At 44.2% G+C, this 20,298-nt stretch overlaps 1 protein-coding gene across 3 annotated transcripts in view; it reads left to right on the forward strand.

The window, feature by feature from the left end:
* The window catches only part of LOC127931470 (uncharacterized), a 59,185-nt gene that overhangs the window by 38,013 nt on the left and 874 nt on the right, over window positions 1–20,298 (forward strand). For 2 of the 3 annotated variants that reach the window (XM_052524329.1, XM_052524328.1), the window contains exon 2: window positions 1,976–2,121. The exons of the other annotated variant lie outside the window; for it this stretch is intronic. The gene's annotated coding sequence lies outside the window, so the exon portion shown is untranslated. The remainder of the gene's footprint in view (window positions 1–1,975; window positions 2,122–20,298) is intronic. 3 annotated transcript variants of the gene reach the window in all.

The following is a 20,298-nucleotide window of genomic DNA, read 5'->3' on the forward strand; positions in this document are numbered from 1 at the left end:
GAGGTGTGTTCATGTTGCTGGACCTGGTACCAGGGGAGAGAGGTGTGTTCATGTTGATGGACCTGGTACCAGGGGAGAGAGGTGTGTTCATGTTGCTGGACCTGGTACCAGGGGAGAGAGGTGTGTTCATGTTGCTGGACCTGGTACCAGGAGAGAGAGGTGTGTTCATGTTGCTGGACCTGGTACCAGGGGAGAGAGGTGTGTTCATGTTGCTGGACCTGGTACAAAGACCTTGGTGAAGACTACAGTTCCTCCCCTGGCCTGAAGGCGGGTCAGAGCTGCTCAGAAGGACAAACGAGGAACATGGGTATCTGATCCAGCTGGACCTGGTATCAGGGGAGAGAGATGTGTTTATCCAGCTGGACCTGGTACCGGGGGAGAGAGGTGTGTTTATCCAGCTGGACCTGGTACCGGGGGAGAGAGGTGTGTTTATCCAGCTGGACCTGGTATCAGGGGAGAGAGGTGTGTTTACCCAGCTGGACCTGGTACCGGGGGAGAGAGGTGTGTTTATCCAGCTGGACCTGGTATCAGGGGAAAGAGGTGTGTTTACCCAGCTGGACCTGGTACCGGGGGAGAGAGGTGTGTTTATCCAGCTGGACCTGGTATCAGGGGAGAGAGGTGTGTTTACCCAGCTGGACCTGGTATCAGGGGAGAGAGGTGTGTTTATCCAGCTGGACCTGGTACCGGGGGAGAGAGGTGTGTTTATCCAGCTGGACCTGGTACCGGGGGAGAGAGGTGTGTTTATCCAGCTGGACCTGGTACCGGGGGAGAGAGGTGTGTTTATCCAGCTGGACCTGGTATCAGGGGAGAGAGGTGTGTTTACCCAGCTGGACCTGGTACCGGGGGAGAGAGGTGTGTTTATCCAGCTGGACCTGGTATCAGGGGAGAGAGGTGTGTTTATCCAGCTGGACCTGGTACCGAGGGAGAGAGGTGTGTTTATCCAGCTGGACCTGGTATCAGGGGAGAGAGGTGTGTTTATCCAGCTGGACCTGGTATCAGGGGAGAGAGGTGTGTTTACCCAGCTGGACCTGGTACCGGGGGAGAGAGGTGTGTTTATCCAGCTGGACCTGGTATCAGGGGAGAGAGGTGTGTTTACCCAGCTGGACCTGGTACCAGGGGAGAGAGATGTGTTTATCTAGCTGGACCTGGTATCAGGGGAGAGAGGTGTGTTTACCCAGCTGGACCTGGTACCGGGGGAGAGAGGTGTGTTTATGTTGCTGGTCCTGATATCAGGGGAGAGAGGTGTGTTAACCTAGCTGGACCTGGTATCAGGGGAGAGAGCTGTGTTTATCCAGCTGGATCTGGTACCAGGGGAGAGAGGTGTGTTTATCCAGCTGGATCTGGTACCAGGGGAGAGATGGGTGTTTATCCAGCTGGACCTGGTACCGGGGGAGAGAGGTGTGTTTATGTTGCTGGTCCTGATATCGGGGGAGAAAGGGGTGTGTTAACCTAGCTGGTCCTGATATCTGGGGAGAGAGGTGTGTTTACAGATATTGATGTATCATAAAACAATAGGCCTTCACATTGGTGGCGTTAGTTAAAGCACAGCCTATGTAGATGTACTACCATAAAACACAATACAGGACTCAGATTACCAAAAGGCTACAGTACAGTACAATACACAACATACGAACAAACCTAAATAGTCAAATTCAGGATTGGATGAGAGAGTAATCACACGGTGCTTTCCTGCTAACATTATCACTGAAGAGATACACAAACACACCTTCTTCACCTCTCAGACCTGGGATGAAATAACACATGTAAAGAAGAAATAACAGAACACTGATTTAGTTCATTTTAGAATTTATTTCATTTTTAGTACAGTGATGGTTATTATAACTTTTGTCAGTATTTTTTCACTTTTATAAGATTTGGGAGAAATTGAAACCCTGCATTGTGCATATGCCACTGTCACATCCTTTCCAGAGCTTCTGTATCACTTGGTGAAGATCAAAATGTGTGTTTGTTTCAGCTGGAGGTCCCAGGGGCCCCTTCTTGCCAGGTTTTCCTTGGGACCCTTCTTCTCCTTGGGGATCCCATTGGTGCCGGTAGTCCAGAGTAGTCCCTCTCTCCCATTGGACCGGGCAGACCAGGGGAACCTTACACATGGAACACAGGGTGTGTTATTTTACATTTACATTTACATTTAAGTCATTTAGCAGATGCTCTTATCCAGAGCGACTTACAAATTGGTGCATTCACCTTATGACATCCAGTGGAACAGCCACTTTACAATAGTGCATCTAAATCTTTTAAGGGGGGGGGGTGAGAAGGATTACTTTATCCTATCCTAGGTATTCCTTAAAGAGGTGGGGTTTCAGGTGTCTCCGGAAGGTGGTGATTGACTCCGCTGTCCTGGCGTCGTGAGGGAGTTTGTTCCACCATTGGGGGCCAGAGCAGTGAACAGTTTTTACTGGGCTGAGCGGGAACTGTACTTCCTCAGTGGTAGGGAGGCGAGCAGGCCAGAGGTGGATGAACGCAGTGCCCTTGTTTGGGTGTAGGGCCTGATCAGAGCCTGGAGGTACTGAGGTGCCGTTCCCTTCACAGCTCCGTAGGCAAGCACCATGGTCTTGTAGCGGATGCGAGCTTCAACTGGAAGCCAGTGGAGAGAGCAGAGGAGCGGGGTGACGTGAGAGAACTTGGGAAGGTTGAACACCAGACGGGCTGCGGCGTTCTGGATGAGTTGTAGGGGTTTAATGGCACAGGCAGGGAGCCCAGCCAACAGCGAGTTGCAGTAATCCAGACGGGAGATGACAAGTGCCTGGATTAGGACCTGCGCCGCTTCCTGTGTGAGGCAGGGTCGTACTCTGCGGATGTTGTAGAGCATGAACCTACAGGAACGGGCCACCGCCTTGATGTTAGTTGAGAACGACAGGGTGTTGTCCAGGATCACGCCAAGGTTCTTAGCGCTCTGGGAGGAGGACACAATGGAGTTGTCAACCGTGATGGCGAGATCATGGAACGGGCAGTCCTTCCCGGGAGGAAGAGCAGCTCCGTCTTGCCGAGGTTCAGCTTGAGGTGGTGATCCGTCATCCACACTGATATTTCTGCCAGACATGCAGAGATGCGATTCGCCACCTGGTCATCAGAAGGGGAAAGGAGAAGATTAATTGTGTGTCGTCTGCATAGCAATGATAGGAGAGACCATGTGAGGTTATGACAGGGCCAAGTGACTTGGTGTATAGCGAGAATAGGAGAGGGCCTAGAACAGAGCCCTGGGGACACCAGTGGTGAGAGCGCGTGGTGAGGAGACAGATTCTCGCCACGCCACCTGGTAGGAGCGACCTGTCAGGTAGGACGCAATCCAAGCGTGGGCCGCGCCGGAGATGCCCAACTCGGAGAGGGTGGAGAGGAGGATCTGATGGTTCACAGTGTCGAAGGCAGCCGATAGGTCTAGAAGGATGAGAGCAGAGGAGAGAGAGTTAGCTTTAGCAGTGCGGAGCGCCTCCGTGATACAGAGAAGAGCTGTCTCAGTTGAATGACTAGTCTTGAAACCTGACTGATTTGGGTCAAGAAGGTCATTCTGAGAGAGATAGCGGGAGAGCTGGCCAAGGACGGCATGTTCAAGAGTTTTGGAGAGAAAAGAAAGAAGGGATACTGGTCTGTAGTTGTTGACATCGGAGGGATCGAGTGTAGGTTTTTTCAGAAGGGGTGCAACTCTCGCTCTCTTGAAGACGGAAGGGACGTAGCCAGCGGTCAGGGATGAGTTGATGAGCGAGGTGAGGTAAGGGAGAAGGTCTCCGGAAATGGTCTGGAGAAGAGAGGAGGGGATAGGGTCAAGCGGGCAGGTTGTTGGGCGGCCGGCCGTCACAAGACGCGAGATTTCATCTGGAGAGAGAGGGGAGAAAGAGGTCAGAGCACAGGGTAGGGCAGTGTGAGCAGAACCAGCGGTGTCGTTTGACTTAGCAAACGAGGATCGGATGTCGTCGACCTTCTTTTCAAAATGGTTGACGAAGTCATCTGCAGAGAGGGAGGAGGGGGGATTCAGGAGGGAGGAGAAGGTGGCAAAGAGCTTCCTAGGGTTAGAGGCAGATGCTTGGAATTTAGAGTGGTAGAAAGTGGCTTTAGCAGCAGAGACAGAGGAGGAAAATGTAGAGAGGAGGGAGTGAAAGGATGCCAGGTCCGCAGGGAGGCGAGTTTTCCTCCATTTCCGCTCGGCTGCCCGGAGCCCTGTTCTGTGAGCTCGCAATGAGTCGTCGAGCCACGGAGCGGGAGGGGAGGACCGAGCCGGCCTGGAGGATAGGGGACATAGAGAGTCAAAGGATGCAGAAAGGGAGGAGAGGAGGGTTGAGGAGGCAGAATCAGGAGATAGGTTGGAGAAGGTTTGAGCAGAGGGAAGAGATGATAGGATGGAAGAGGAGAGAGTAGCGGGGGAGAGAGAGCGAAGGTTGGGACGGCGCGATACCATCCGAGTAGGGGCAGTGTGGGAAGTGTTGGATGAGAGCGAGAGGGAAAAGGATACAAGGTAGAGGTCGGAGACTTGGAGGGGAGTTGCAATGAGGTTAGTGGAAGAACAGCATCTAGTAAAGATGAGGTTGAGCGTATTGCCTGCCTTGTGAGTAGGGGGAAGGTGAGAGGGTGAGGTCAAAGAGGAGAGGAGTGGAAAGAAGGAGGCAGAGAGGAATGAGTCAAAGGTAGACGTGGGGAGGTTAAAGTCGCCCAGAACTGTGAGAGGTGAGCCGTCCTCAGGAAAGGAGCTTATCAAGGCATCAAGCTCATTGATGAACTCTCCGAGGGAACCTGGAGGGCGATAAATGATAAGGATGTTAAGCTTGAAAGGGCTGGTAACTGTGACAGCATGGAATTCAAAGGAGGCGATAGACAGATGGGTAAGGGGAGAAAGAGAGAATGACCACTTGGGAGAGATGAGGATCCCGGTGCCACCACCCCGCTGACCAGAAGCTCTCGGGGTGTGCGAGAACACGTGGGCGGACGAAGAGAGAGCAGTAGGAGTAGCAGTGTTATCTGTGGTGATCCATGTTTTCGTCAGTGCCAAGAAGTCGAGGGACTGGAGGGAGGCATAGGCTGAGATGAACTCTGCCTTGTTGGCCGCAGATCGGCAGTTCCAGAGGCTACCGGAGACCTGGAACTCCACGTGGGACCACCAGATTAGGGTGGCCGCGGCCACGCGGTGTGGAGCGTTTGTATGGTCTGTGCAGAGAGGAGAGAACAGGGATAGACAGACACATAGTTGACAGGCTACAGAAGAGGCTACGCTAATGCAAGGAGATTGGAATGACAAGTGGACTACACGTCTCGAATGTTCAGAAAGTTAAGCTTACGTAGCAAGAATCTTATTGACTAAAATGATTAAAATGATACAGTACTGCTGAAGTAGGCTAGCTGGCAGTGGCTGCGTTGTTGACTTTGTAGGCTAGCTGGCAGTGGCTGCGTTGTTGACACTACAGTAATCAAGTCGTTCCGTTGAGTGTAATAGTTTCTACAGTGCTGCTATTCGGGGGCTAGCTGGCTAGCTAGCAGTGTTGATTACGTTACGTTGCGTTAAAATAACGACAATAGCTGGCTAGCTAACCTAGAAAATCGCTCTAGACTACACAATTATCTTTGATACAAAGACGGCTATGTAGCTAGCTATGCAACCTAGCTACGATCAAACAAATCAAACCGTTGTGCTGTAATGAAATGAAATGAAAGTGTGATACTACCTGTGGAGCGAAGCGGAATGCGACCGGGTTGTTGAGTGCGGAAGTTCTATTCGGTAGACTTTGGCTAGCTGTTGGCTAGCTAGCAGTGTCTCCTACGTTAAGGACGACAAATAGCTGGCTAGCTAACCTCGGTAAATTAAGATAATCACTCTAAGACTACACACTCTAAACTACACAATTATCTTGGATACGAAGACAGCAAAGACAACTATGTAGCTAGCTAACACTACACTAATCAAGTCGTTCAGTTGAGTGTAATAGTTTCTACAGTGCTGCTATTCGGTAGACGGTGGACGTTTGCTAGCTGGCTAGCTGCTGGGCAGATAGCAGTGTAGACTACGTTAGGACGACGAAATACGATAATTACGCAATTATCTTTGATACAAAGACGGCTATGTAGCTAGCTAAGAAGAAATTGCTAAGATTAGACAAATCAAAACGTTGTACTATAATGAAATGTAATGAAAAGTTATACTACCTACTACCTTAGGACAGCTAATGCACGCACACGTAATTCTTCTCTGGAAATATACCTTTTCTAGTTTTGTTGTTGGTGCTTACCAATACAGAATGAGTATGTGGGCACAGAGTGTCACAGGTAATGACATAGGATGCCACAGGTAATGACATAGGATACCACAAGTAATGACATAGAGTGTCACAGATAATGACATAGAGTGTCACAAGTAATGACATAGGATGTCACAGGTAATGACATAGAGGGTCACAGGTAATGACATAGAGTGTCACAGGTAATGACATAGAGTGTCACAGGTAATGACATAGGATACCACAAGTAATGACATAGAGTGTCACAGATAATGACATAGAGTGTCACAAGTAATGACATAGAGTGTCACAGGTAACGACATAGAGTGTCACAGGTAATGACATAGAGTGTCACAGACCAGACCAGTCAGACTGAGGGTTATTAGAGGTATAGATTAGACCAGTCAGACTGAGGATTATTAGAATAGAGGTATAGATTAGACCAGTCAGACTGAGGGTTAATAGAGGTATAGATTAGACCAGTCAGACTGAGGGTTAATAGAGGTATAGATTAGACCAGTCAGACTGAGGGTTAATAGAGGTATAGATTAGACCAGTCAGACTGAGGGTTAATAGAGGTATAGTTTAGACCAGTCAGATTGACAGTTAATAGAGGTATAGATTAGACCAGTCAGACTGAGGGTTAATAGAGGTATAGATTAGACCAGTCAGACTGAGGATTATTAGAATAGAGGTATAGATTAGACCAGTCAGACTGAGGGTTAATAGAGGTATAGATTAGACCAGTCAGATTGAGGGTTAATAGAGGTATAGATTAGACCAGTCAGACTGAGGATTATTAGAATAGAGGTATAGATTAGACCAGTCAGACTGAGGATTATTAGAATAGAGGTATAGATTAGACCAGTCAGACTGAGGGTTAATAGAGGTATAGATTAGACCAGTCAGACTGAGGGTTAATAGAGGTATAGATTAGACCAGTCAGACTGAGGGTTAATAGAGGTATAGATTAGACCAGTCAGACTGAGGATTATTAGAATAGAGGTATAGATTAGACCAGTCAGACTGACAGTTAATAGAGGTATAGATTAGACCAGTCAGACTGAGGGTTAATAGAGGTATAGATTAGACCAGTCAGACTGACAGTTAATAGAGGTATAGATTAGTCCAGTCAGACTGACATTTAACACCATTAAGCATGTTTTTTTAAAAATGCTACACTGTAACCATGGCAACAGTCTGATACAGGAGGGTTTGGCCAGTTCAACAGAACGACCTGGTCAGATACAGATACAATACGTATCAACGATATCATGATGACAATTCTGTAAAAAACCTTCAATTTACATTGCATCATTCAGCGTGTTCACTGTGGTAACACAGGGTTTTCAGTGTAATAGAGTCAGTGTTATAGAGTCAGTGTTATAGAGTCAGTGTTATAGAGTCAGTGTTATAGAGTCAGTGTTATAGAGTCAGTGTTATAGAGTTATAGAGTCAGTGTTATAGAGTCAGTGTTATAGAGTCAGTGTTATAGAGTCAGTGTTATAGAGTCAGTGTTATAGTGTTATAGAGTCAGTGTTATAGAGTCAGTGTTATAGAGTCAGTGTTATAGAGTCACTGTTATAGAGTCACTGTTATAGAGTCAGTGTTATAGAGTCAGTGTTATAGAGTCAGTGTTATAGAGTCAGTGTTATAGAGTCAGTGTTATAGAGTTATAGAGTCAGTGTTATAGAGTCAGTGTTATAGAGTCAGTGTTATAGAGTCAGTGTTATAGAGTTATAGAGTCAGTGTTATAGAGTCAGTGTTATAGAGTCAGTGTTATAGAGTCAGTGTTATAGAGTTATAGAGTCAGTGTTATAGAGTCAGTGTTATAGAGTCAGTGTTATAGAGTCAGTGTTATAGAGTTATAGAGTCAGTGTTATAGAGTCAGTGTTATAGAGTCAGTGTTATAGAGTCAGTGTTATAGAGTTATAGAGTCAGTGTTATAGAGTCAGTGTTATAGAGTCAGTGTTATAGAGTCAGTGTTATAGAGTCAGTGTTATAGAGTTATAGAGTCAGTGTTATAGAGTCAGTGTTATAGAGTCAGTGTTATAGAGTCAGTGTTATAGAGTTATAGAGTCAGTGTTATAGAGTCAGTGTTATAGAGTCAGTGTTATAGAGTTATAGAGTCAGTGTTATAGAGTCAGTGTTATAGAGTCAGTGTTATAGAGTCAGTGTTATAGAATCAGTGTAATAGAGTTATAGAGTCAGTGTTATAGAGTCAGTGTTATAGAGTCAGTGTTATAGAGTCAGTGTTATAGAGTTATAGAGTCAGTGTTATAGAGTCAGTGTTATAGAGTCAGTGTTATAGAGTTATAGAGTCAGTGTTATAGAGTCAGTGTTATAGAGTCAGTGTTATAGAGTCAGTGTTATAGAGTCAGTGTTATAGAGTTATAGAGTCAGTGTTATAGAGTCAGTGTTATAGAGTCAGTGTTATAGAGTCAGTGTTATAGAGTCAGTGTTATAGAGTTATAGAGTCAGTGTTATAGAGTCAGTGTTATAGAGTCAGTGTTATAGAGTCAGTGTTATAGAGTTATAGAGTCAGTGTTATAGAGTTATAGAGTCAGTGTTATAGAGTCAGTGTTATAGAGTCAGTGTTATAGAGTCAGTGTTATAGAGTCAGTGTTATAGAGTTATAGAGTCAGTGTTATAGAGTCAGTGTTATAGAGTTATAGAGTCAGTGTTATAGAGTCAGTGTTATAGAGTCAGTGTTATAGAGTCAGTGTTATAGAGTTATAGAGTCAGTGTTATAGAGTCAGTGTTATAGAGTCAGTGTTATAGAGTCAGTGTTATAGAGTTATAGAGTCAGTGTTATAGAGTCAGTGTTATAGAGTCAGTGTTATAGAATCAGTGTAATAGAGTTATATATTCAGTGTTATAGAGTCAGTGTTATAGAGTCAGTGTTATAGAGTCAGTGTTATAGAGTTATAGAGTCAGTGTTATAGAGTCAGTGTTATAGAGTCAGTGTTATAGAGTTATAGAGTCAGTGTTATAGAGTCAGTGTTATAGAGTCAGTGTTATAGAGTCAGTGTTATAGAGTCAGTGTTATAGAGTTATAGAGTCAGTGTTATAGAGTCAGTGTTATAGAGTCAGTGTTATAGAGTCAGTGTTATAGAGTTATAGAGTCAGTGTTATAGAGTCAGTGTTATAGAGTCAGTGTTATAGAATCAGTGTAATAGAGTTATATATTCAGTGTTATAGAGTCAGTGTTATAGAGTCAGTGTTATAGAGTCAGTGTTATAGAGTTATAGAGTCAGTGTTATAGAGTCAGTGTTATAGAGTCAGTGTTATAGAGTCAGTGTTATAGAGTTATATATTCAGTGTTATAGAGTCAGTGTTATAGAGTCAGTGTTATAGAGTTATAGAATCAGTGTTATAGAGTCAGTGTTATAGAGTCAGTGTTATAGAGTCAGTGTTATAGAGTTATATATTCAGTGTTATAGAATCAGTGTTATAGAGTCAGTGTTATAGAGTCAGTGTTATAGAGTTATAGAGTCAGTGTTATAGAGTCAGTGTTATAGAGTCAGTGTTATAGAGTCAGTGTTATAGAGTTATATATTCAGTGTTATAGAATCAGTGTTATAGAGTCAGTGTTATAGAGTCAGTGTTATAGAGTTATATATTCAGTGTTATAGAATCAGTGTTATAGAGTCAGTGTTATAGAGTCGGTGTTATAGAGTCAGTGTTATAGAGTTATATATTCAGTGTTATAGAATCAGTGTTATAGAGTCAGTGTTATAGAGTCAGTGTTATAGAGTTATAGAGTCAGTGTTATAGAGTCAGTGTTATAGAGTCAGTGTTATAGAGTCAGTGTTATAGAGTTATATATTCAGTGTTATAGAATCAGTGTTATAGAGTCAGTGTTATAGAGTCAGTGTTATAGAGTTATATATTCAGTGTTATAGAATCAGTGTTATAGAGTCAGTGTTATAGAGTCAGTGTTATAGAGTTATAGAGTCAGTGTTATAGAGTCAGTGTTATAGAGTTATATATTCAGTGTTATAGAATCAGTGTTATAGAGTCAGTGTTATAGAGTCAGTGTTATAGAGTTATATATTCAGTGTTATAGAATCAGTGTTATAGAGTCAGTGTTATAGAGTCAGTGTTATAGAGTTATAGAGTCAGTGTTATATATTCAGTGTTATAGAATCAGTGTTATAGAGTCAGTGTTATAGAGTCAGTGTTATAGAGTCAGTGTTATAGAGTTATATATTCAGTGTTATAGAATCAGTGTTATAGAGTCAGTGTTATAGAGTCAGTGTTATAGAGTTATAGAGTCAGTGTTATAGAGTCAGTGTTATAGAGTTATATATTCAGTGTTATAGAATCAGTGTTATAGAGTCAGTGTTATAGAGTCAGTGTTATAGAGTCAGTGTTATAGAGTTATATATTCAGTGTTATAGAATCAGTGTTATAGAGTCAGTGTTATAGAGTCAGTGTTATAGAGTTATAGAGTCAGTGTTATAGAGTCAGTGTTATAGAGTTATATATTCACTGTTATAGAATCAGTGTTATAGAGTCAGTGTTATAGAGTCAGTGTTATAGAGTCAGTGTTATAGAGTTATATATTCAGTGTTATAGAGTCAGTGTTATAGAGTCAGTGTTATAGAGTCAGTGTTATAGAGTTATAGAGTCAGTGTTATAGAGTCAGTGTTATAGAGTCAGTGTTATAGAGTCAGTGTTATAGAGTTATAGAGTCAGTGTTATAGAGTCAGTGTTATAGAGTCAGTGTTATAGAGTTATAGAGTCAGTGTTATAGAGTCAGTGTTATAGAGTCAGTGTTATAGAGTCAGTGTTATAGAGTTATATATTCATTGTTATAGAATCAGTGTTATAGAGTCAGTGTTATAGAGTCAGTGTTATAGAGTTATATATTCAGTGTTATAGAATCAGTGTTATAGAGTCAGTGTTATAGAGTCAGTGTTATAGAGTTATAGAGTCAGTGTTATAGAGTCAGTGTTATAGAGTTATATATTCAGTGTTATAGAATCAGTGTTATAGAGTCAGTGTTATAGAGTCAGTGTTATAGAGTTATATATTCAGTGTTATAGAATCAGTGTTATAGAGTCAGTGTTATAGAGTCAGTGTTATAGAGTTATAGAGTCAGTGTTATATATTCAGTGTTATAGAATCAGTGTTATAGAGTCAGTGTTATAGAGTCAGTGTTATAGAGTCAGTGTTATAGAGTTATATATTCAGTGTTATAGAATCAGTGTTATAGAGTCAGTGTTATAGAGTCAGTGTTATAGAGTTATAGAGTCAGTGTTATAGAGTCAGTGTTATAGAGTTATATATTCAGTGTTATAGAATCAGTGTTATAGAGTCAGTGTTATAGAGTCAGTGTTATAGAGTCAGTGTTATAGAGTTATATATTCAGTGTTATAGAATCAGTGTTATAGAGTCAGTGTTATAGAGTCAGTGTTATAGAGTTATAGAGTCAGTGTTATAGAGTCAGTGTTATAGAGTTATATATTCACTGTTATAGAATCAGTGTTATAGAGTCAGTGTTATAGAGTCAGTGTTATAGAGTCAGTGTTATAGAGTTATATATTCAGTGTTATAGAGTCAGTGTTATAGAGTCAGTGTTATAGAGTCAGTGTTATAGAGTTATAGAGTCAGTGTTATAGAGTCAGTGTTATAGAGTCAGTGTTATAGAGTCAGTGTTATAGAGTTATAGAGTCAGTGTTATAGAGTCAGTGTTATAGAGTCAGTGTTATAGAATCAGTGTTATAGAGTCAGTGTTATAGAGTCAGTGTTATAGAGTTATATATTCACTGTTATAGAATCAGTGTTATAGAGTCAGTGTTATAGAGTCAGTGTTATAGAGTTATATATTCAGTGTTATAGAGTCAGTGTTATGGAGTCAGTGTTATGGAGTTATATATTCAGTGTTATAGAGTCAGTGTTATAGAGTCAGTGTTATAGAGTCAGTGTTATAGATTTATATATTCAGTGTTATAGAGTCAGTGTTATAGAGTCAGTGTTATAGAGTCAGTGTTATAGAGTTATATATTCAGTGTTATAGAGGCAGTGGTATAGAGTCAGTGTTATATAGTCAGTGTTATAGAGTTATATATTCAGTGTTATAGAGTCAGTGTTATAGAGTCAGTGTTATAGAGTTATATATTCAGTGTTATAGAGTCAGTGTTATAGAGTCAGTGTTATAGAGTTATATATTCAGTGTATACAATCAGTGTTATTGAGTCAGTGTTATAGAGTCAGTGTTATAGAGTTATAGAGTCAGTGTTGTAGAGTTATATATTCAGTGTTATAGATTCAGTGTTATATAGTTATAGAGTCAGTGTTATAGAGTTATATATTCAGTGTTATAGAGTCAGTGTTATAGAGTCAGTGTTATAGAGTTATAGAGTCAGTGTTGTAGAGTTATATATTCAGTGTTATATATTCAGTGTTATAGAGTCAGTGTTATAGAGTTATATATTCAGTGTTATAGAGTTATATATTCAGTGTTATAGAGTCAGTGTTATAGAGTTATATATTCAGTGTATACAATCAGTGTTATAGAGTTATAGAGTCAGTGTTATATATTCAGTGTTATAGATTCAGTGTTATAGATTCAGTGTTTTAGAATCAGTGTTATATATTCAGTGTTATAGAGTCAGTGTTATAGAGTCAGTGTTATAGAGTTATATATTCAGTGTATACAATCAGTGTTATAGAGTCAGTGTTATGGAGTCAGTGTTATGGAGTTATATATTCAGTGTTATAGAGTCAGTGTTATATATTCAGTGTTATAGAGTCAGTGTTATAGATTCAGTGTTATAGAGTCAGTGTTATAGAGTTATATATTCAGTGTATACAATCAGTGTTATAGAGTCAGTGTTATAGAGTTATAGAGTCAGTGTTATAGAGTTATATATTCAGTGTTATAGAGTCAGTGTTATAGAGTCAGTGTTATATATTCAGTGTTATACATTCAGTGTTATATATCCAGTGTTATATATTCAGTGTTATAGAGTCAGTGTTATAGATTCAGTGTTATATATTCAGTGTTATATATTCAGTGTTATATATCCAGTGTTATATATTCAGTGTTATAGAGTCAGTGTTGTAGAGTCAGTGTTATAGAGTTATAGAGTCAGTGTTATAGAGTTATATATTCAGTGTTATAGATTCAGTGTTATAGAGTTATATATTCAGTGTTATAGAGTCAGTGTTATAGAGTCAGTGTTATAGAGTTATATATTCAGTGTTATATAGTCAGTGTTATAGAGTTATATATTCAGTGTATACAATCAGTGTTATAGAGTTAGTGTTATAGAGTTATAGAGTCAGTGTTATAGAGTCAGTGTTTTAGAATCAGTGTTATATATTCAGTGTTATAGATTTATATATTTAGTGTTTTAGAGAGTCAGTGTTATCAAATCAAATGTATTTATATAGACCTTATTACATCAGCTGATATCTCAAAGTGCTGTACAGAAACCCAGCCTAAAACCCCAAACAGCAAGCAATGCAGGTGGCTAGGAAAAACTCCCTAGAAAGGCCAAAACCTAGGAAGAAACCTAGAGAGGAACCAGGCTCTGATGGGTGGCCAGTCCTCTTCTGGCTGTGCCGGGTGGAGATTATAACAGAACATGGCCAAGATGTTCAAATGTTCATAAATGACCAGCATGGTCAAATAATAATTATCACAGTAGTTGTCGAGGGTGCAACAGGTCAGCACCTCAGGAGTAAATGTCAGTTGGCTTTTCATAGCCGGTCATTAAGAGTATCTCTACCGCTCCTGCTGTCTCTAGAGAGTTGAAAACAGCAGGTCTGGGACAGGTAGCACGTCCGGTGAACAGGTCAGGGTCCCATAGCCGCAGGCAGAACATTTGAAACTGGAGCAGCAGCACGGCCAGGTGGACTGGGGACAGCAAGGAGTCATCATGCCAGGAAGTCCTGAGGCATGGTCCTAGGAATCAGGTCCTCCGAGAGTGAGTGAGAAGAAAGAAAGAAAGAAAGAAAGAAAGAAAGAAAGAAAGAAAGAAAGAAAGAAAGAAAGAAAGAAAGAAAGAATTAGAGAGAGCATACGTGAATTCACACAGGACACTGGAGAAATACTCCAGATAGAACAAACTGACCCTAGCCCCCCGACACATAAACTACTGCAGCATAAATACTGGAGGCTGAGACAGGATGGGTCAGGAGACACTGTGGCCCCATCCAATGATACTCCGGACAGGGCAAAACAGGCAGGATATAACCCCACCCATTTTGCCAAAGCACAGCCCTCACACCGCTAGAGGGATAGCTTCAACCACCAACTTACCATCCTGAGACAAGGCCGAGTATAGCCTACAAAGATCTCCGCCACGGCACAACCCAAGGGGGGGGCGCCAACCCAGACAGGAAGACCACGTCAGTGACTCAACCCACTCAAGTGACGCACCCCTCCTAGGGACGGCATGGAAGTGCACCAGTAAGCCAGTGACTCAGCCCCTGTAATAGGGTTAGAGGCAGAGAATCCCAGTGGAGAGAGGGGAACCGGCTCGGCAGAGACCTGGGCCAGACTACACTCAATCATAGGACCTACCGAAGAGATGAGTCTTCAGTAAAGACTTAAAGGTTGAGACCGAGTCTGTGTCTCTCACATGTTAGGCAGACCATTCCATAAAAATGTAGCTCTATAGGAGAAAGCCCTGCCTCCAGCTGTTTGCTTAGAAATTCTAGGGACAATTAGGAGGCCTGCGTCTTGTGACCGTAGCGTATGTGTAGGTATGTACGGCAGGACCAAATCAGCAAGATAGGTAGGAGCAAGCCCATGTAATGCTTTGTAGGTTAGCAGTAAAAACCTTGAAATCAGCCCTTGCCTTAACAGGAAGCCAGTGTAGGGAGGCTAGCACTGGAGTAATATGATCAAATGTTTTGGTTCTAGTCAGGATTCTAACCGTAGCCGTATTTAGCACTAACTGGAGTTTATTTAGTGCTTTATCCAGGTAGCAGGAAAGTAGAGCATTGTAGTAGTCTAACCTAGAAGTAACAAAAGCATGGATACATTTTTCTGCATCAATTTTGGACAGAACATTTCTGATCTTTGCGATGTTATGCAGATGTAGAAAAGCTGTCGTGTCACGTTCACGGTCTTCAAACTCCCTGTCATAGATGAGCCAAGGCTCAATGTGCATGTAATTCCACATCTTTTAATAAAGTGAAACTTTCACAAAAAAACAGGTAAACAGAAACCGACCGTGACGCAACCGTGGTGCACACAAACACACACAGAAAATAAATAATTACCCACAACATTAGGTGGAGAAAAGGCTGCCTAAGTTTGATTCCCAATCAGAGACAACGATAGACAGCTGCCTCTGATTGGGAACCACACTCGGCCAAAAACAAAGAAATAGAAAACATAGAATGCCCACCCAAATCACACCCTGACCTAACCAAATAGAGAAATAAAACATCTCTCTAAAGTCAGGGCATGACCTTGAAACAATCTTGATATGTTCGTCAAAAGAGAGATCAGGGTCCAGCGTAGTGGCGAGGTCCTTCGCAGTTTTATTTGAGTTGACTGTACAACCATCAAGATTAATTGTCAGATTCAACAGAAGATCTCTTTGTTTCTTGGGACCTAGAACAAGCATCTCTGTTTTAAAAGTTTAAAAGTAGACCAACCACTTCCTTATGTCAGAAACACAGTCTTCTAGGGAGGGCAATTTTGGGGCTTCACCTTGTTTCATTGAAATGTACAGCTGTGTGTCATCCGCATAGCAGTGAAAGTTAACATTATGTTTTCGAATGACATCACCAATAGGTAAAATATATAGTGAAAACAATAGTGGTCAAAAAACGGAACCTTGAGGAACACCGACATTTACAGTTGATTTGTCAGAGTTGATTTGTCAGAGGACAAACCATCCACAGAGACAAACTGATATCTTTCCGACAGATAAGATCTAAACAAGGCCAGAACTTGTCTGTGTAGACCAATTTGGGTTTCCAATCTCTCCAAAAGAATGTGGTGATCGATGGTATCAAAAGCAGCACTAAGGTCTAGAAGCACGAGGACAGATGCAAAGCCTCGGTCTGCCTCGGTCTGACGCCATTAATAGGTAATTTATCACGTTCACAAGTGCAGTCTCAGTGCTATGATGGGGTCTAAAACCAGACTGAAGAATTCCGTATAGATTGTCTTCAGGAAATCAAATCAAATCAAATCAAATCAAATCAAATTTTATTTGTCACATACACATGGTTAGCAGATGTTAAATGCGAGTGTAGCGAAATGCTTGTGCAAGGAAGGCAGTGAGTTGCTGCGCAACGGCTTTTTCTAAAATGTTTGAGAGGAATGGGAGATTTGATAAAGGCTGATAGTTTTTATATTTTCTGGGTCAAGGTTTGGCTTTTTCAAGAGAGGCTTTATTACTGCCACTTTAAGTGAGTTTGGTACACATCCGGTGGATAGAGAGCCATTTATTATGTTCAACATAGGAGGGCCAAGCACAGGAAGCAGCTCTTTCAGTAGTTTAGTTGGAATAGGGTCCAGTATGCAGCTTGAAGGTTTAGAGGCCATGCTTATTTTCATCATTGTGTCAAGAGATATAGTACTAAAACACTTGACTGTCTCCCTTGATCCTAGGTCCCGGCAGAGTTGTGCATATATATATATAAAGCTCAGTTATCCTATATATATATAAAGTTATATATTCAGTGTTATAGAGTCAGTGTTATAGATTTATAGAGTCAGTGTTATAGAGTCAGTGTGCCCTAGGTGATTTAATTAAAGATGATTTCATTGTGAAGAATCAGGGATGACATCAGATTTAAAGATTGCTTCAAACTAGCCCTCTCTCTGGCCGCCCTATCTGTTTTGTCTTAGGCTAGAGTGAGATAGAGAGAGACAGAGAGAGAGAGAGAGACGGAGAGAGAGAGAGAGAGAGAGAGAGAGAGAGAGAGAGAGAGAGAGAGAGAGAGAGAGAGAGAGAGAGAGAGAGAGAGAGAGAGAGAGAGAGAGAGAGAGAGAGAGAGAGAGAGAGAGAGAGAGAGAGAGAGAGAGAGGGAGACGGAGAGAGAGAGGAGAGAGAGGAGAGGGAGAGAGAGGGAGACAGAGAGTGAGAGAGAGAGAGAGAGAGAGAGAGAGAGAGAGAGAGAGAGAGAGAGAGAGAGAGAGAGAGAGAGAGAGAGAGAGATAGAGAGAGAGAGAGAGAGAGAGAGAGAGAGAGAGAGAGAGAGAGAGAGAGAGACCCTTCTTTTACTGTTTTGAAACTGTTGTATGTGTAATGTTTACTGTTAATTTTTGTTGTTTTTCACTTTATATATTCACTTTGTATGTTGTCTACCTCACTTGCTTTGGCAATGTTAACACATGTTTCCCATGCCAATAAAGCCCTTGAATTGAATTTAATTGAATTGAGAGAGAGAGCATTCTGTTATGTGTGTACTGCTACTATCTGCTCACACACACAGTTTCCTCCCATCTCTGACTCTCTCCTCTACCTTTTCTCTCTCTCCTCCCCTCTCCCCCGTTCTCTCGCTCTCCTCCCCTCGCTCCGTTCTCTCTCCTCCCATCTCCCTGTTCTCACTCTCCCCGTTCTCTCTCTCTACTCTCCTCTCCCTTTTCTCTCTCTCCTCCCCTCTCCCCGTTCTCTCGCTCTCCTCCCCTCGCTCCGTTCTCTCTCCTCCCATCTCCCTGTTCTCACTCTCCCCGCTCTCTCTCTACTCTCCTCTCCCTTTTCTCTCTCTCCTCCCCTCTCCCCCGTTCTCTCGCTCTCCTCCCCTCGCTCCGTTCTCTCTCCTCCCATCTCCCTGTTCTCACTCTCCCCCGCTCTCTCTCTACTCTCCTCTCCCTTTTCTCTCTCTCCTCCACTCTCCCCCGTTCTCTCTCTCTACTCTCCTCTCCCTTTTCTCTCTCTCCTCCCCTCTCCCCCGTTCTCTCGCTCTCCTCCCCTCGCTCCATTCTCTCTCCTCCCATCTCCCTGTTCTCACTCTCCCCCGCTCTCTCTCTACTCTCCTCTCCCTTTTCTCTCTCTCCTCCCCTCTCCCCCGTTCTCTCGCTCTCCTCCCCTCGCTCCGTTCTCTCTCCTCCCATCTCCCTGTTCTCACTCTCCCCCCACTCTCTCTCTACTCTCCTCTCCCTTTTCTCTCTCTCCTCCCCTCTCCCCCATTCTCTCGCTCTCCTCCCTCGCTCCGTTCTCTCTCCTCCCATCTCCCTGTTCTCACTCTCCCCCGCTCTCTCTCTACTCTCCTCTCCCTTTTCTCTCTCTCCTCCCCTCTCCCCCGTTCTCTCGCTCTCCTCCCCTCGCTCCGTTCTCTCTCCTCCCATCTCCCTGTTCTCACTCTCCCCGCTCTCTCTCTACTCTCCTCTCCCTTTTCTCTCTCTCCTCCCCTCTCCCCCGTTCTCTCGCTCTCCTCCCCTCGCTCCATTCTCTCTCCTCCCATCTCCCTGTTCTCACTCTCCCCCGCTCTCTCTCTACTCTCCTCTCCCTTTTCTCTCTCTCCTCCCCTCTCCCCCGTTCTCTCGCTCTCCTCCCCTCGCTCCGTTCTCTCTCCTCCCATCTCCCTGTTCTCACTCTCCCCCACTCTCTCTCTACTCTCCTCTCCCTTTTCTCTCTCTCCTCCCCTCTCCCCCATTCTCTCGCTCTCCTCCCCTCGCTCCGTTCTCTCTCCTCCCATCTCCCTGTTCTCACTCTCCCACGCTCTCTCTCTACTCTCCTCTCCCTTTTCTCTCTCTCCTCCCCTCTCCCCCGTTCTCTCGCTCTCCTCCCCTCGCTCCGTTCTCTCTCCTCCCATCTCCCTGTTCTCACTCTCCCCCCACTCTCTCTCTACTCTCCTCTCCCTTTTCTCTCTCTCCTCCCCTCTCCCCCCATTCTCTCGCTCTCCTCCCTCGCTCCGTTCTCTCTCCTCCCATCTCCCTGTTCTCACTCTCCCCCCGCTCTCTCTCTACTCTCCTCTCCTTTTCTCTCTCTCCTCCCCTCTCCCCCGTTCTCTCGCTCTCCTCCCCTCGCTCCGTTCTCTCTCCTCCCATCTCCCTGTTCTCACTCTCCCCCGCTCTCTCTCTACTCTCCTCTCCCTTTTCTCTCTCTCCTCCCCTCTCCCCCGTTCTCTCGCTCTCCTCCCCTCGCTCCATTCTCTCTCCTCCCATCTCCCTGTTCTCCTCTCCCCGCTCTCTCTCTCTCTCCTCTCCCTTTTCTCTCTCTCCTCCCCTCTCCCCCGTTCTCTCGCTCTCCTCCCCTCGCTCCGTTCTCTCTCCTCCCATCTCCCTGTTCTCACTCTCCCCCACTCTCTCTCTCTCTCTCTCTCCCTTTTCTCTCTCTCCTCCCCTCTCCCCCATTCTCTCGCTCTCCTCCCCTCGCTCCGTTCTCTCTCCTCCCATCTCCCTGTTCTCACTCTCCCACGCTCTCTCTCTCTCTCTCCTCTCCCTTTTCTCTCTCTCCTCCCCTCTCCCCCGTTCTCTCGCTCTCCTCCCCTCGCTCCGTTCTCTCTCCTCCCATCTCCCTGTTCTCACTCTCCTCCGCTCTCTCTCTACTCTCCTCTCCCTTTTCTCTCTCTCCTCCCCTCTCCCCCGTTCTCTCGCTCTCCTCCCCTCGCTCCGTTCTCTCTCCTCCCATCTCCCTGTTCTCACTCTCCCCCGCTCTCTCTCTACTCTCCTCTCCCTTTTCTCTCTCTCCTCCCCTCTCCCCCGTTCTCTCGCTCTCCTCCCCTCGCTCCGTTCTCTCTCCTCCCATCTCCCTGTTCTCACTCTCCCCCGCTCTCTCTCTACTCTCCTCTCCCTTTTCTCGCTCTCCTCCCCTCGCTCCGTTCTCTCTCCTCCCATCTCCCTGTTCTCACTCTCCCCTGCTCTCTCTCTACTCTCCTCTCCCTTTCCTCTCTTTCCTCCCCTCTCCCTTTTCTCTCTCTCCTCCCCTCTCCCCATTCTCTCTCTCCTCCCCCCTCTCCCCCTTCTCTCTCTCCTCCCATCTCCCCCTCTCTCTCTCTCTTCTCCCGTCTCCCCGTTCTCTCTCTCTACTCTCCTCTCCCTTTCCTCTCTCTCCTCTCCTCTCCCTTTTCTCTCTCTCCTCCCCTCTCCCCGTTCTCTCTCTCCTCCCCCCTCTCCCCCTTCTCTCTCTCCTCCCATCTCCCCCACTCTCTCTCT

This window comes from Oncorhynchus keta, chromosome 8 (genome assembly GCF_023373465.1).
Source record: "Oncorhynchus keta strain PuntledgeMale-10-30-2019 chromosome 8, Oket_V2, whole genome shotgun sequence".
Taxonomy (NCBI): domain Eukaryota; kingdom Metazoa; phylum Chordata; class Actinopteri; order Salmoniformes; family Salmonidae; genus Oncorhynchus; species Oncorhynchus keta.